At 46.0% G+C, this 18,070-nt stretch overlaps 1 protein-coding gene across 13 annotated transcripts in view; it reads right to left on the minus strand.

Annotated features, from left to right (window-relative positions):
• KTN1 (kinectin 1) overlaps positions 1–15,353 on the minus strand; it is a 102,663-nt gene extending 87,310 nt beyond the window's left edge. For 4 of the 13 annotated variants that reach the window (XM_083731263.1, XM_083731271.1, XM_083731269.1 and 1 more), the window contains exon 1: positions 14,670–15,148. The gene's annotated coding sequence lies outside the window, so the exon portion shown is untranslated. Of the gene's footprint in view, positions 1–917; positions 1,032–14,669; positions 15,149–15,183 lie in introns of those variants that run through there. The other 9 variants (XM_083731261.1, XM_083731267.1, XM_083731259.1 and 6 more) reach the window with 5 other exon arrangements.
• Between the last annotated feature and the right edge of the window lie 2,717 nt (positions 15,354–18,070).

Consider the following 18,070-nt stretch of genomic DNA (forward strand, 5'->3'; position numbering starts at 1 on the left):
ATATTTGAATGGCGGGGGTGGGGGGCACAGCTCCATGGCAGAGCACATGTTTTGTAAAGCCAAACATCCCTGTCTGTCTCTAGACAGAAAAGAGAATACAGCAACAGGAAATAACTTTGCCTGAGATTCTGGAAAGTTACTGTCAGCAAGAGTCAACAATACTGGGATAAACAGACCTGGTCTGTTTCTACTGGTCTGGCCCAGTAGAAAACAGCTTCTTATGCTCACTGAGCTGCTGCATTCAAGGTGAGGAACCCAAAACTATACACTGCATTCTACTCATGGCCATGCAAACAATTATACAGCACCATTGTTATTAGCGTCAACCCTTTCCTTATTCATTTCTGCCTTTTTTTCACTGCTACATCACTGCGCTTGAGATTGCAGAGACCTTTCCAATACAGTGGTATCTCGGGTTAAGTACTTAATTCGTTCTGGAGGTCCGTTCTTAACCTTAAACTGTTCTTAACCTGAAACACCACTTTAGCTAATGGGGCCTCCTCCTGCTGCTGCCGCGCCACCGGAGCATGATTTCTGTTCTTATCCTGAAGCAAAGTTCTTAATCCGAGGTAATATTTCTGGGTTAGCGGAGTCTGTAACCTGAAGCGTATGTAACCCGAGGTACCACTGTGTATAACCAAGATCACTTTCACAAGTAATCACAAAAGCACACACAGAATCGGGATGAGTCATCACACAATATGTACTGTTCTGCCCATTTAGAGTTAGATCTCCTTTGCCATTCTGCTGGCGGGCCAACCAGTTAAGACAGTGCCCATTCTGAATAACTCAATTCCACTTGCAAATTTGGTTCCTTCACTGTTCATCCTTCAACTCCAAATCCCTCATCAAATTTAAATACCACCAGTACTTGCACTTTTTACACATTGCATGAAATTCTGGAGTTTGTCACCTGCCGTTTCCATTTTAAAACTTTTCTTTAAAGTTATTTGGGGTGGTGGTGAAGAAGGTCTTCAGTTGGGATCAAAGATGAATCCAAGCTTTTAAGGACATTTTGCCATCCCCATCAGTCACCAGTAAGTCCAAGTCCTGCCTACAGCCATGTAGAAGGATTTATATTGGCACACAACTGCTTAGTCATCTTCCCAGGGTCAAAACTATCAGAAATAAGCTGTGACTAGGCTCAAATCATTCTGCAAGCAACCCAGTGCTGCAGATAAAACTCCCAGGCATCTGGTAGAACGATTGTGAAAGGAAGGGGGAGTGGAAATCAAGCACCGCAAATCTAAGGAGAGACATATTTCTCTACTAGTGACGCATGACAAGTTACAAAAGCTTCCTTCCTATATCCTGAGGTTAGGCTACAGCTAGGGGGAGAAAAAGAAATCAGCAGTAGGTCTGAAGGGTCATCCCAATCCAGGGCACTGGAGACTCTTTATCAATATAAATGAGGCAGCTATGAAAAACCCACTCAGTTGTTTGCTTGAAGAGACAGAGAGGAAACTTCTGTAGGAGAGTTTGTTCTCCCCTGCTTTCAGCAGACATACGCCAATGAGCCAAATGATTTGCTTTCTGTCAAATGCTAGTAAAAATGTTTCAGCTTCTAATTTTTGTGGATTTGTTTGCAAAAATGGACAGGCTTGTGAATCACTTCCTTCCCACTGCAAAATGCCAAATCCTTCTTAAAATCCAGCTCCACCCTGCTGTTTTCCCTGCTTTTTGGAGCCTCCCCTTTCCATTGCTTCCCTGCTTCTGCTCCATCTCAGTTCTAGCCAGGACACACCAAATTCCTTAATGTAATGGCTGCAGCTGGTTTTCAACAGGTGCATGCAATTTTATTATACTGGGGCAATTTCCAGCGGCTCTGTTGCTGCAAACAAACAAACAAACAAAAAATAAATCACACACACCCAAAAAACAACTACTTCAAAGTTAACAAATTTATTATGACATAACTTTTGAGGACCACAGTCCACTTCATTGGATGCATGCCTGGAATGGATCCTAAATTACACTCATCTGTCTGTTCATGAAACTACAGTTATTTCACTTTAGAACCTATGTATTATTGAAACAGCCTATCATGTCACATTCTGCCTTCTCTACCCCTGTGATGTGCACTGCTACAGAACATCATCTCACTGTATGCTTGGAGTGAGGAAGTGAATGATGGGATGATAGACGGAAGTGACCTGATGTAAATTTAGCCCATCTCACTGCTCAGAGGAATACCTCTCCTCATCCAAGTTCAGCCTGTGCAATCTAGACCATGGTAAGTCAGAGAAATGGGACGCGGGTGGCGCTGTGGGTAAAACCTCAGCGCCTAGGACTTGCCGATCGCATGGTCAGCGGTTCGAATCCCCGCGGTGGGGTGTGCTCCTGTCGTTCGGTCCCAGACCTGCCAACCTAGCAGTTCGAAAGCACGTCAAAGTGCAAGTAGATAAATAGGTACCGCTTACCAGCGGGAAGGTAAACGGCGTTCCGTGTGCTGCGCTGGCTCACCAGATGCAGCTTGTCATGCTGGCTACGTGACCCGGAAGTGTCTGCGGACAGCGCTGGCTCCCGGCCTATAGAGTGAGATGAGCGCACAACCCTAGAGTCTGACAAGACTGGCCCGTACAGGCAGGGGTTCCTTTACCTTTCTTAAGTCAGAGAAACTGGTCCACAAAAGAAAACAGCTCTAACAATGGAAGCTGAGCATGGGTGGAGGAAAGTCATAATGGTACAACTATGGAAAATAGATAAATATGTATAGTATGTGTTGCAAAGAATGATTAATGTTATTGAATGAAATACTGCAAAATAAAACAGAAAGAAAAACGGAAGAAAAAAAGAGTCAGGAAAGACAACCAAACTACACTGAAGAGAAAGTATGACACACAAACAACAAATGCCAGCCAAGCTGAAACAAGCAACACCTTCCAGGAAAGGTTTATGTATCAAGTACATTTCCTTAAAACCAGGGCTGGATCAGTAACCCACAATCCCTTCTGATACTAAGGCTGCAATACTATCCCCACTTACCTAAGATTAAGCCTCAGAGAATTCAAAAGGACTAACTTCTGAGTATACATCGATTCAGGCAACTTCAGCCTGCAATCCTAAGCGTTATTATCTGGGAATAAGTCCCTCTGAATTCGATAGGGCTTACTTCTGAATATAACACATTCTTTTGCATGCATATGTATAGAGGTAGCTAAGTTTGCTGAAGATACCAAATTATTCAGGATGGGAAAGACAAAAGAAGAAGTAATTACAAAAGCATCTCTCCAAACTGGGTGAATGGGCACCAGAATGGGAAGTGCCATTCAGTGTTAGGAAGTGTTAACTGATTCCATTTGGGAGAAGAATCCCTAACTTCACATATACACTACTGAGGTCTGAACCTTTGGTGACTAACTAGAATAAAGAAAGTTATTGGGGCTGCGGTGGATAGCTTGCTAATACCCAATGCAAGGCAGCTATGAAAAAGGTGAATTGCCTGTTAGTGATTAGTAGAAAAGGGACTGAAAATGTTACTTGGGATACTGTGTACAAAAAGGTGTTTGCTACACCTTGAAAAGTATATTGTAGAGCTGGGGGAAAGTGCAGAAAAGTACAGCCAAAATGATCAATGGCTACAGCAACTCCCCTGTAAGGAAAGGTTAAAGGTTTGGGGCTGCTTAGCTTAGCAAAAAAAGATGTGTAAAGTGGGGAGATAAAGGTAAAGGGACCCCTGACCATTAGGTCCAGTCGTGACCGACTCTGGGGTTGTAGTGCTAATCTCGCTTTATTGGCCGAGGGAGCCGGCATACAGCTTCCGGGTCATGTGGCTAGCATGACTAAGCGGCTTCTGGCAAACCAGAGCAGAGCACGGAAAAGCCGTTTACCTTCCCGATGGAGTGGTACCTATTTATCTACTTGCACTTTGATGTGCTTTCAAACTGCTAGGTTGGCAGGAGCAGGGACCGAGCAATGGGAGCTCACCCTGTCGGAGGGATTCAAACCGCCGACCTTCCGATCGGCAAGTCCTAGGCTCTGTGGTTTAACCCACAACGCCACCTGCATCCCTAAAGTAGGGAGATAACAGAGGTGTATAAAATTAAACATGGTATAGAAAAAGTGGATAGGGAGAAGCTTATCTCTCTCTCCCTCCCTCCCTCCCTCTCTCTCTCTCTCTCTCTACTAGAACCCTAGGACATCCAGTAAAGTTAAATGGTAGGTGATTCAGGAATCAGGACAGCCAAAAGAAAGGACTTCTTCGCACAGCGCGTAGGCAAACTACTGAGTATGCTACCACAAGATGTAGTGATGGTCATAAACCTGGACAGCTTTTAAAAGGGAATTAGACAAATTCATGAAGGCTAACTATCAATGGCCATTAATCAAGTAGTCTGCTTCCAGTATCAGAGATGGTGTGCCTCTGAACACCAATTACTGGGGGTTTTCATGGGCAGGAGAGTCATGCTGCTCTCATTTTCCGCTTATGGGTTTCAAGTAGACAACTGTCTACAACTCCACCAGAGGGGTCCATAAAAGGGCACCAGAGCCTCCTTAAACCTGGAGGTGGTCCTGTATGGCTGTTGGGTTGCATAAAGCCCAATACCACAAGTCATGAAGGCCTAGGATAGTCGCTGCCCCACAATGGTTTTCATTGAAGGCTTCCACCGAGGCAAATTTGAAATCTCTCCATCTTTATTGGATGTACTAATATCTCTTCAAGCTCATTTTGAAGAATTTATGTATTCATTCAAATATAATCTAATTAAGTTACAGTACTCATTAAGTCCAGCTAGTTGCAGCAGAGCAATTATGAATTGTGTGCTTAAGTGTTTACTTTCAGCTCTTGCAAAACAAACTCATAATGGGACAGAGATGGGCACCGAGTGTTACACAAACTTTTTTCACGTGGACTGTGGCACACAGTTCCACGTTTCAAATGTTGAGCAATCACCCAGCACAACGGAGAAAGAAATACTTTAAAAAGAAGGAATGCAAACGTTTCCTAGTCAGCTTTTTATATTCCTCCATTAAAATAAAAAGAGTTAGGAAAAAGGAGTGCAGAGACTACTTCCAACTTCATGAAAACTGGGGCGGGGAAAGACAGACACTGGTTTAATCTGGTTTAAAGACTTCCACAGACCGCCTGCAGTTTCAACAGGAAAACATACTGTTCGTAACATCACTTGATATGGGAGCAAAGCACATATCAAAACAACTCCTAAGGTTTATTAAAACCTGAACAGGAAAAAGCAGATCCTAAACACCGAGTACTTTGGCTCATCCCGTTAATCATAATCCCCAACAGTAACAAACTCTAAAGATGCATAATTGCATTTGCTTACAATCATCCCTTTTTATCCTTACATCTCTTTCCCCACCTCTCAGCGCACCACAGTATATATTTAGATTGTAAGCTCTTCAGGGCAGGGGCCTGGCTTTTGCTCATGTTACCCTGTAAACACCATGTGCTTTCAAGGCGCTGAGTGACCTTTCGGTGGGTTCTAAAGTACCATCAACTGACAGCTACGAAACTCAGTGCTATTCCATCAAATTATTTAACAACACTGGGTGGTATTCAACTAAGTTTTCCTCAGAGCAGGCTCACTGAAATTAATGGACCTAACTTAGTCACTTTCATTAATTTCAGTGGGTTAAACTCACACTGAATACCACCCACCTGGAACGTTATTTAAGAGAAAATTATGTTACTTGCAAGAAAGTGATTAATTTAACTTTCCAAAGGGCTGTCAAATATGCATGTCAGAGTAACACGGTGTCAAAAACCCTGGGTGCCTGGTTCCCTAGGCTTCTAAAAATGTTGAGCTGGCATTCTAATATTTAATTGGGTCTCTCTTTTCAACGTTCTACAAGCCAAGCCCTAAATATTTGCTTTTGACCCTTAGGAATTTGAAGTATTTTGTCTAAATCTGAGCATACGTGAAAGAGGGCAAAGGGGGAAAAAATGAGTTAGTTCCACTTCGTGAAACAGCAGTGAGCAGTAGGACTTCAATCTGTTCACTGCAAGGGGACTTTTAAAAATCTTTCCAGAACCAAAACCACAATTTCATTATCTTCACTGTGATGTGTTTATGACTTCCATGGAGAAGACGCTTCAGCAACCCCTTATCTACTACTCCAGGCACAGAAAAGCTTCCCCACCTTTTCCCAAGTCATTTTGCCCGAATGGAGGAACGAAAACTTTACTGCTTTTACTAAAGTTCCCCAACACAAACTGCTCAGTTTTCCCAGCGCCCATACTGTAATCTGGTTCAAACAGCGACTAGAAGTACTTTGACCTACAATAATCTAATCTCCGAAGTAGAAAAAGGTGGAGCACAGGAAGAGTGTAAAGGGGGCAGGGGAGAGAGCTGCTACACAGCTATAGCTGCATAATCACGCCGCCCTCTGCAAGCTGGAGCAAGTCTAGCTCTTCCTTTTACATGGTATGAAACGTGGCACAGCTCCCAATATTACTCTCTGAAGAGGAAGAGAGAATACCAGATGCACTCTTAAAGAAGCCTGAGCGTTGTGATCTTTGAAGCAAGAACTCTCCAAGGCTTCGGCCTTCAGACACATGAAGTAGAATTGATAACAGACAAGCATTAAGGAAGTTCCGCAAATGCTATTAAAACATCTTAAGAGACTAATTGAGAACCCGGAGTGTTTACTGCGAGAACAGCGATACCGTTTACACACATTTACATAAATGTAGATTTGCTATCACCTCCAAAAACCAGTTTCCCCGCCTTTTTATTCAGAAAAGGGGGAAATATTTTAATTATGAAGGTAAGAGCATAGGGTAAGAAGAGCCTACTGGATCCATTCAATGGCCCCTCCAGTCCAGCACCCTGTTCACATAGAATCATGGAATCTTAAGAGTTGGAAGGGATACCGAGGATCATCTAGTCCAACCCCCAGCAATGCAGGAATCCTGCCCACAGCCATCCCTGGGTGGCCTCAAACCACCAACCTCCCGTTTTAACAGCCAGATGCACCGACTCCTTGTGCCACCTGAGGGAACAGTGGCCAACCAGATGCCCGTGGGAAACCTGTGAGCAGGACTCTGGACTCTGCCCTCTTTGAATTTCCAGTATCTGGTGTTTGGATGCATACTGTCAGGGAACTGCCATCGGAGCCAGAGGCGGAGGGAAGGCTCCAGAGGGATGCCAGAGAGGGTCCCAGTAGGGAGAGAGGCAGCCCATCCGCTGGGGAAGGAAATCAGCGTAGCACCAGTGGAGGAGGGGGGCAGATGGGGGAATTGGAGAGAAGGCTCCAGGACTCCTCGCCGGAGACCAGCAGGGAGAGCACGGATCCTCCGATGCCCACACCCTCCCTGCGCAGAAGACTTCCGTGCAGGGAGAGTAGGAGGAGACTGGGCGTCAAAGAACTTCTTTGCTGGAAGAAGTTCAAGAAACGCCCACTGACGGATTCTGCCAGCGACTGAGACAGCCACGGATGGGTGGCTGTCCGGACAGAAAGGGTTCACCCAGGTAACCCAGCCAGGTGTGGCGCCAACTTACGCACGAGCAACCCCTAGAACCATTACACATACGTTCTGCCTTTAACCATGGAGACAGAGCACAGCATCCAAACAGTACAGTCTCTTCAGACTGTTAAACCTGAGTGCAGGGACCGTCTGGCTGCTGTTCTTGTAAGTTGCTGGGGGAGCCTTTTTGACCAAAGAGCAAGGTAAAAATGCTATAAACAAATGAACAGGCCTTCTATGGGCCCCGGAACTCCAAGGTGCAGCTGTTTCCTGATCATTCCAGCTGGTTGCCCAAGGACTCAGAATGCTGGAATATCTTCAACTCACAAGGACAACGTTTAGCCCGTCTAGTCCAGCATCCTGGTCTCCCAGTGGCCAATAAGCTGCCTGTGGGAAGCCTGCAAGCTTAACAGCCACACAGAGAATTGAGAGATTCTAGCTGAGAACCCCAAAACAGAGCCAACCTTGATCCAAACAAACTTCTTATGCTTTTATAATTCCTTCCAAAGGAAGCAGCAAAGGTTTTTCAAGAGGAAAGTTGTGCTTTCTTTTCCTCTGTTGAAACTATTTGGAACAATTATGGCTGCAACACAGATTCAGTGGGGCTTACTCTTAGGTAAGTGGGTTCACGATTGCAGCCTGCATGCTAAACTCTTTTGTTTGCAGTCTTCAATAGAAACACGGTAATTCATGACCAAAGGCATGCTATTTGCTACACCACTTAACAGAGGGAAGGGCCACGGTGGCTCATGTTTTTATAGAACGGAGTTACTACTGTCTTTCTTCACAGTTATTAAGGTTATTTAAATTGGCATCCTATCTTCTCCTTAAGGCTCAGAGCTAGCAGCAACATTTCCCACTTATTTATCTTGATGACAACCCTATAAAGTTTTCATTGTCACTGCCATATATTGGTCAGGTATACACTACTTCTGATCTGTCGAGTCAGATGCAGCCTACTGGCTACATTCTGCACTCTTCACAGCTATTGACAATCCCTGTGTTACGCTTAGTGGATCACGAAGCTGCCAAACCTAATAGAGGAGGAGGAGGAGCCATTTTCTGATTGCACTGGCTTTCCAGTAACTTGGGTTTAGGAAGCTAGCTAGTGTAGCCTACAAGAACCATATTAGTCACAGACTGACTGATTGACCTCCAGTAAGCTGCTCTTGCAGTTCAACTGGAGCACACAGCAAATGGAAAAACCAAACAAAAAGCCACTTGCATTGTGCACAGCTTGAATGACAGCATTTACAACAAGCAAGCATGTTATCTTATATCTAAACAGTGTCCTTTTCAATGTGTTGCAGGTGCAACAGCTTTCTTTTCATTAAAGTTCCGAAGCTGAAGGACCAAGAAATTTAAATTATTATATTTAGCAGTGTGTGTGGAAATCCCCATCTAGCAAGTGATTTCACTGTTAAACAGTTCACACAATCCTCAAGGGCCAGCTTCCTGCTTACTGTTCTTAGCAACTCTTACTAACCAATAATCCCATTAAAATACACATTCTTTAGAAGGCAAGACATTGCAATCAAACCAAATATTATCCCATTACCAGGAGTTAGTACCATACTTCAACATACTTGTCCTGTAGGCACTATTTATGTATATGCTATTCTGAGTGCTTCACTTTATTCCTTTAAATAACCAATCTTCAGCTTGATTTTCAGTTAAGTACTGCTGGCAGCCTCTTCCTTCGCAATGTCAGGCATTCCCAAGCCTGTTGATCCCAACTAAATCTGCATAGGACAAGAAGCGTTTCCAATATTTTCACTGCTTTAAGCATCTACTCCTGGCCCTTGTAAGAGTCTTCCTCCGAGCCACCCGCTGCTAAACACCTTACGTTGAGAAAATCCTGCGTATAGAAAAAGGATCAGCTAGTTAGATTAAAAGGTTACCATGCCAAAGTTGTTTCCAGTGTCACCAGTTCTGTAGCCTGTTTACAGTATCTGGCATATTCATCCGATTCCTCAAGAACACCTTCACATTTTAGGTCTTATCCTTGATTACATTTTAAAAGAGACAGGAATCTCAACTTTTTTTTGTAGGTGGGGATTTTATCTGGCTTTTACAATTCTTTGGGATGTATTCAACATAGAGCTAAGGGGAATGTTCTGTCAGCACAAAGATTTCTCCTTGTGCAACAGAATGCTCTCCCCTTTTCCTGCCCCCACATACTCTCTTAATTTGTTCTGCAGATTCCCCCAATCCTCCAGAGCAGATTTGGGGGGGGGGTGCAAGGGCAGAAGGGGGAGAGCCTGCTGCACAAGCAGAACACGTTCTACTCATACAATTATTTAGCTCCAGAATACAAACTAAAAATTGCACTCCTGTACACACGTAAGAGTGAGGTCTATTCCCATAAACACTCATACTTGTAGACATCTGGTGGACATGAATGTTGGAGGACTCGAAAGAATCTGCTTCTTCACATAGCAAATAGCTGAACTATATAATTCACTCCCATAAAAGGCACTGATGGCCACTCACCTGGATAGCTTTAAAAGCAGGTTAGACTAATCAATGGATGATAGCCATCATAGCTAGTAGCCACTGACAGACCATGTTCTACCTCCACCGTTGCAGGCAGTATGCTGCTTCTGAATGAATACCAGTTGCTGGAGATAGCAGGAGTCAGGAGCTGTTGTGCTCAGGGCTCGCCAGTTTCCCACAAGCACCTGGTTGCCCACTGTGAAAACCAGGATGCTGGACTACATGGGCCCTTGGCCTGATTTAGCAGAACTCTTATGTTCTTATGCTGTGAGTAAACATGCATAAGTTTGGACTCCACATCTAACAGGTTAGGGGGAGAATTCCATTATTACTAGGACATCACCTTAGAAATCCCAACAGCTCATTTTTAAAGTCTATAAATTTAAGGACCATTTAATTATTACTATAGCACACACAGGCAAGAAGTAAACTAATAGAGCAGGCTTCCTCAACCTCGGCCCTCCAGATGTTTTCAGACTACAATTCCCTCCATCCCTGACCACTGGTCCTGCTGGCTAGGGATCATGGGAGTTGTAGGCCAAAAAACATCTGGAGTGCCGAAGTTGAGGAAGCCTGTACTGGAGTTTGAATTGCAAGGTTATTATTATTATTAATTAATTATTAAATTTGTATACAGCCCTATACCTGCAGGTCTCAGGGCAGTTCACAGGATAAAATCACACTATAGAAACACTAAATACATAATCAAAATAAAAACAATCCAAGGTTGGTGAACAGAAAAGAAAAGCAATGAAAGCTCATTGCTCATTTCTTCACATGCTCATTTCTTCATTTGCCCACATATATAGGGGGGGGGGCAGCTTCAGAATCATATCCCTGAGGCTTTATTATAGCCTGAAAGGGAGGCTGTAGGCTGAGTAGCAATGAGAACTACCCGCAGTTTCCACACAAATGCCTTAACTTCATATTCACCTTTTCCATTACTTTAAGATGAAGATGACTATTGGAATTTTAACATACAAGGGAAACAGAACTACATGATCCATTGGTTTTAGGCTGTAGTCTAAGCACATACATATTTGGAAGTTGACTGAAATCAATGGGACAGGGTCCAAGAGAAGTATATTTAGGACTGGAGGGTTAAGACTTCATTTGCTGCTCTATTAACAGCTACTGCTTCCCTAAAGTCAGTGACATCTGAAGCAAAGTACGCCGCATCTTTTGAAGAAATGCAAGATGCCAAGTCCCTACAACATTCCCAGCAAGCAGTAAAGGGAACCCAGAGAATCTATTACTGAAACTGTTTTATCAAGCTAAACCTGATGATTAAGCCATGATGCATACTGTATAAAGCAGACTCATGCAGCTGTCATGCAAGAGTGAAGAGGGGTACCCTTATAGAAATAAAAAAAATCCTTCCAGTAGCACCTTAAAGACCAACTAAGTCAGTTCTTGGTATGAGCTTTCGTGTGCATGCAGACTTCTTCAGATACCATGCGCACTTCTTCAGAAGAAGTGTGCATGCACACTTCTTCAGATACCAGGTATCTGAAGAAGTGTGCATGCACACGAAAGCTCATACCAAGAACTGACTTAGTTGGTCTTTAAGGTGCTACTGGAAGGAATTTTTTTGTTTTGACTATGGCAGACCAACACGGCTACCTATCTGTAACTGGCCTTATAGAAATAGTTATGCCTAGAACCTATTACCGTAGTACACTTCTACTTTCTCCAACATAAGCTTTTTAAGTACAGTGGTACCTCGGGTTAAGTACTTAATTCGTTCCGGAGGTCCGTACTTAACCCGAAACTGTTCTTAACCTGAAGCACCACTTTAGTTAATGGGGCCTCCTCCTGCTGCCGCGCTGCTGGAACACGATTTCTGTTCTCATCCTGAAGCAAAGTTCTTAACCTGAAGCACTATTTCTGGGTTAGCGGACTCTGTAACCTGAAGCGTATGTAACCTGAGGTACCACTGTACTGCTCCAGAATTTATAAAGAGCAAAACGATGTTCACTTTTCACTGCAATTGAAGGACTGGCCTCACTTACACATTGCAGTGCAGTACTAAATGCTTGCAATAAAATAAAATGGGGTGGGGGGGAGGAGAGAAATGTCTTAGAATAAGTAACGAAATTGATCTGTTTCAGCAGTTACATTTCTTTTATTATACAAACTATTTCATTTAGTTCACTTGCTTGAATGCCTCTCCTCCCTCAGATGTTTTAATTGGTGGCAATGTGCTTTCACAATTCACTTGGTCAATTCACTTTAGCATTAACTGGAAGTAAATTTCAGCCAAGTCATCGCTAGAAAAACTCTAAAGCATTACGAATTAAGAGGAAGACTGACAGCCAGGTTTAGACAAAGCTATGTGCACGTCCCCTCCCTTCCTTTCCCTATCGCACAAGAGCCAATAGAAAGTTTCTGTTCTGGATCTGAACACAGTTCCTTGTGCTCTGGCATCATGAGAAACTGTGATTAGCTCTGAAGTGGACGTTTTTTAACATGGAGAAAGGGGAGAAAGGGAATGCAAGCACAAGGCTTGTGCCAGTTCGTTCCTGTACTGCTAGGCATTAGCCTGCCTGAACCAAGTCTTTGTTTCCCCCACCCATGTTCAGCCAAGCACAGATGAACAGCCTTCCAAGAAGAATTCACACCAAGGCTTGAGCCAACATACCTAAGAAACCACCTGAAGTCTACCTTAGGTATGGCACAAGAACATTTCCTTAATCTTCCAGGAACCATATTTGAACAGCACAGGCACAATGAGAACTATTTTCCAAAGTGGGCCCACCAACATAGAATTTCTTATTTCCTGTGAAGGGCAAAATCCACAGCCGATTTTTCTTTTGAACGCTGACATTTCATTTCTTAAACTTAAACCAGCACTCTGAGAACTCGATCCAAATGTAAATAAGTTAAAGCAAGGCAGAGAAAAGTCTGCTTCGAGTCTTGGATGCAAAGTCTACATCTCACTCTATCATCAAGGTCCTTCAAGTCCACAATGAGAATGTCACGAGGGAGCACTGATAATTAGACGAACCTGCAATGAACTCCTGGAGAAATTCCAACACTCCAGGAGTGAACCAGAAATGCATTCAGGACCAACAAAGAAACCATAGCACTGGGAGCATAGAGCCGCAAGCACTGGATCACCTTCCCCTTGCCAGGCATGAATTCCATTCCCTTGAGCTCTTCAAAAATTAGGAGTCCACACCTCAGTCTATCCCTCCTCATAAATACTGTACTACACATCTCCCCAAGATATTGGACTCTAATCAGATTCTCATTAATTACACCACGCCACTCAGAATTCACCCTCCATATTCCCACGGGACTTTCTTCCAAAGACTGCCATCTTCTTCACCCGGTCATTCCTAGGAAGTCTATCCCTAAAGAATCTTTTAGATAAAATGAACTTTGGTGTGCAGCGATGGTTTAAAGTATTGGATGATGACCGGAGATCAGGGTTCAAAGTGGGAGGCTTGCTGGGTGACCCTGGGCCGCTTGAAAGCGCTCAGTCTAACCAGAGTTTTGTTGTGAGGATAAAAAGGGGTGTGTGGACAGCTGTGTTTTCTACCTTGAGCTCCTTGGGAGAAAAGCAGGACATCAGTGAAATAAAATATAAATTTTAAAACACACAAGTAAGAGCATATCCTTTAGTCTTGAATTAGCCTCAGCCTCCCACTGTTGGCCAACAGAAGGCATTCTTACAACTTTAACACCCTTCCTTCTATGAAACAGAAGACCCCACCCCAAACTATTTTACCAGCAGGGATTTGAAGGCACAGTTAGGGACCCCTAGCTTTTATGAACGGAGGGGCAGGGGAGTAACAGTGAGAAGATCCAGCACATTAACGCATACCCTTGGGGACCACAGGTTTAGCACCCCAGATTTCTTATCATGGGGCTGGAGGAGAAACATTTCCTGGAAGGGACACACCTTCAGCTACACCCACAGACAGGCTGGCATTTCCCTGCCAGTGTGCAAGAGGTTTCTTGTCCCGCTCCCAGCGCAAAGCAATGCCTACTCAGAAGCAAGTCCCACTGAGCTCAACAGGACACACTCCCAGGTGTGAGAGCTCAAGCCCAGGTGCGCCCCAACTTGGATTGTCAGGGGTTTGTTTTATGCAGACTAAAAAGGCCAAACAATTAAGGGGGGGGGTTCCCTATATTCCTTCAGCTCAGGTTAGAGAAAGGGAAGCAACCCTTCCTTACATTTCCGCACGATTTCCTAACCAGAAGTGTGGGGTTTTCTGGGGGTGCATTTGTGGGTGGGGGGAATATTCCTCCTATTAAAAAGGGGGGGGGGAGAAAGCCTGAGAACAGGATTCCCCGACTCTGGAGGAAACTACTTCCCACTTAATTATTTTGGGGGTTTCCCCCTCTCCCCCCCCACAAAGCCCCCATTCCTTATTCCTTGTTCCTGAGCGGCAGAAGTGCCGCCCGTCTCCCCCTCTCCGCCCTTATGAGCCCCCCCAAATAACCCCGCGAGGCCTGCACAGGAGTGGGTGGGTGAGTGGGGGTCTTCTTCCGAGCCCCCCCCCTTCCTCTTCCACGAGGCGACCCCTGATCCGCGCGGCCGGGAGACCCCGCCAAGCCGCCGCTCTTTCCCCTCACGGAGCCCCGCAGGGCCCGCCGGCCTAGCGGGCCGAGGCCGAGGCACCCGGGCGGGCCCGGCTGCTGACTAAGGCGCCGGCCTCGCGGGCCGAGGGAGAGGAGAGGCGGCGGCGGCGGCGGAGGACGGGGAGGAGGAAGAAGAAGCCGGAGCGCGACGTACCTGAGGGGGAAGCAGGAGCCCGGCCGGCGGCTTGTCAGGAAAGGGGAAGCGAGGGAAGGAGGAAGGGCAGCGGCGGCGGCGGCGGCGGCGGCAGCAGCAGGAGGAGGAGGCGGAGCGGCGGCGGCGGCAGCCGTGAGCAGGCGGCGACGGCTCCTCCTCACACGGCGACGGGCCTTCGGGGCGGAGAGGGAGGGAGAGGCGGCACCGGCACGTCCGCGGCGTCGGCCCGGCCTTTCATCCAGGCAGGCAGACGCCCACCGCCTCCCCGCCCGTTAAAGGGGCGGCGGCGGCGGCACTTTGACCCCCGTAGTCCCTCATGGTTTCGGGTCGGCCTCACGACGCTCTGCGCAGCCTCAGGGGCGCCTGTTTCGCAGCGTAAGGGAAAGCGTGCCTCTGAGGACGTGCAGAGCGCGCCCCTTCCTCGCTCCCCGTCCCCAGCTGCCCGCCTCGCCACCGCCTCTTTTCGCCGGATCCAACCTCGCCCGAGTTTCTCGGGGAGGGGGATGGAGGCTACTTTGACCCCCGTAGTCCCTCATGGTTTCGGGTTGCCCTCACGGCGCTCTGCACATCCTCAGGGGCGCCTGTTTCGCAGCGCCGCGCGTCAGGGAAAGTGCCTCTGAGGACGTGCAGAGCGCGCCGCCTCCCCCCCCCCCCCAGCTGCCCGCCTCTTTCTGCTGGATCCAGCCTCCGTGGATGAGGTCGGGTCGCCCGGGGCTGGTTCCCACGTGCATCTTTCGTCGCTGGGTGGCTGGAGCCCGGGAGAGATGCTGCTGCCCGTCCGTGTAGGCAGCACTGAGGTACACGGGCCAAATGATTTGGCCAACCGCCCCCAGGGCAAGCCACAAAATGGTGCCCCGCCTTCCCACCAGGGAAGAAGGGGTGAGGGGGATAGAGATCCGCATCTGGGATCTGCTGCCCCTGTGGAATCTGCCTCCTGAGACGGTGGCTACATCTGGCCTCCTGTGCCCTGAGTCTGTTTCAGGATAAGGCAGCGTCCTATCACTGGAGGTTGGAACTACCTGTCGTAGAACTGTAGAGTTGGAAGGGGGCTTGAGGACCATCTAGTCCAGCCCCATGCAATGCAGGAATATGCCATTGTCCCATACGGGGAATCGAACCTGCAACCTTGGTGCATGACCCTTGGGATCCCTTCCAACTGTACAATTCGATGATTCTATGAGGTGACTAGCACATGTACTCCTATGCCTTTATTGTTGGCATCCATCTGTCCCTGAGAGACAGTGGAGTGCGTCTCTGGGGATGAAGTCAAACTGCAGAGTGGCCTCCCCAGGGTGCAACCCTGGGGGGAAGAAGAAGAAGAAGAGTTTGGATTTGATATCCCGCTTTATCACTACCCAAAAGAGTCTCAAAGCGGCTAACAATCTCCTTTCCCTTCCTCCCCCCACAACAAACACTCTGTGAGGTGAGTGGGGCTGAGAGACTTCAAAGAAGTGTGACTGGCCCAAGGTCACCCAGCAGCTGCATATGGAGGTCTTGGGCTACCCAGATGACAAGACGCTCCCCGCCTCCACTTGGTCTTGTTGATGTGGTCCAGAGAATAGATAGAACACTTTCGTGTCGCCTCCTCAAATGCCATGTTTCCCAGTAAAATCAGTTCCAGTGGGGCTCAGGCATGAGAACATGAGAGTCTTAATCTCAGAGTTGTTGGGCCAAAGATTCCTGCATTGCAGAGGGTTAGACTAGATGACTCTTGGGGTCCATTCCAAATCTACAGTTCTGTGATTCTGTGTACAACAGCTACCCTCTCCCACCCTACTTTTTTTTTTTTTTTTATTAAATTCTATCCTAACCTATTTCTCCAAAGAGGTTTGAGGCAGCTGGCAAACAGTAATGAAAATTGAATGAAACAAACATAATTCTTAATAGCACACACACAAACACACACTCCACGCACCAGTATGCTTTAAGATTGATAAATGAATTCCGTACAATGGTAAGAACATGAGAACACTGATGGATCAGACCAAATGCCTACCTGGTCCAGCACCCTGTTCTGTTCACACTGCTGATTCTGATAACTTTATCCTCTGTGGCTGCAAATGCCATAGTTTAAACTGTACCCTTGTCAGATAATTTATTTCCTTTTTGTCTGTCCTGAACCCCCCACCCTTCAGCTCCATCGGATATTGATTTAATTTCTATATTGCCTGTTACCCAAAGTTTGCAGGGAAGTTTAAAATATAAAAACACAAAAATACACAATGTAGTATCCAACAAAAACAATAACCCCCACCTTGTCGCTCCCAGGATGGATGACCCTGAGCTCTAACATGAAGTAGGAGGAAAATCTTTCTTATCCACTTTCTCCGTACCACACATGGTTTTATAAAGTTCTGTCATCTACAGAGGTTTTTAAGCAGAGATTGGATGGGCACCTGTCATGTATGATTCCTGCATTGCAGTGGGTTGGAGTAGATGGCCCTTGACATCCCTTCCAACTCTACAAATCTATGAAAATAATGTAGGTGAAATGAGTGAAAATGTATAGTTAACACCTTTCTATCCTGGCTTTCCTGCAAGGGTCTCAGGACCAGTGGCTCACAGTGGTCTTTTTCTCCACATTTTATCTTCACAAGAATCCTGTGAGGTAGGTTAGGCCGAGAAAAAAAATGAATGGCCCAAGGTTACCCAATGAGCTTTGTGGTTGAGAGGGAAATTTGAACCTGGTTCTTCCCAGTCTTCCAGGTATACGGAGCTCATCACAGCATGTTTTGGGTGTAATAGATGACTATTGCATTTTCCCACTGCAGTGGTCACACTTTTCGTTGGATGATTAATAAGAAAGCACATATCCAAAGGCTGCTCCTTTGGTTTACTCACCAATCCCTGTGAGAAGAATGTGCTGCTTCTGCCTAGCTGTCCACCACTGTTTCATCTCTTTCAATGGGTCCTTAACCCTGAAGACATATTTCTGCTTTGTTTTGACCACTTTCAAAAGAAAAGAGCTCCCTCTTCTGTCAATGCACTGTACAGAGAAACTTGGCATTTGCAAGAAGAATGAGATTTTGTCTCTGTGTGTTGGAAAATCACAATCCATGATGTAATGTAACTCTACCTTTCTTCCACTGGAATGTGCAAAGTTCCCACAGGGAGGATCAGAAAGGAAGCATCCGTGTGTGCTGGGGTCACACTTTAAATATTCCCAGCTCCGCTTCTCTTCGTCCAGCCAAGTGATTTGCAACAGGCAGGAATTAATACAGTTCCATTTGCTTACCTGCCTTTCTAAAGGGCTGCCAGGCATATTTTGCTTTATGGCTTTGACTGGCTTTTTAGAGTGGCAGGCTGGGCACTAGATTACTCCATGGACCATTAGTTCTGTGGTTTTGTAGCTTTGGTTTTTGTTAGTTTTATTTTTGTCTGTGTTTCGATGGGTATTACAT

This window comes from Podarcis gaigeae, assembly GCF_964106915.1.
Source record: "Podarcis gaigeae genome assembly, chromosome: 1".
Taxonomy (NCBI): Eukaryota; Metazoa; Chordata; class Lepidosauria; order Squamata; family Lacertidae; genus Podarcis; species Podarcis gaigeae.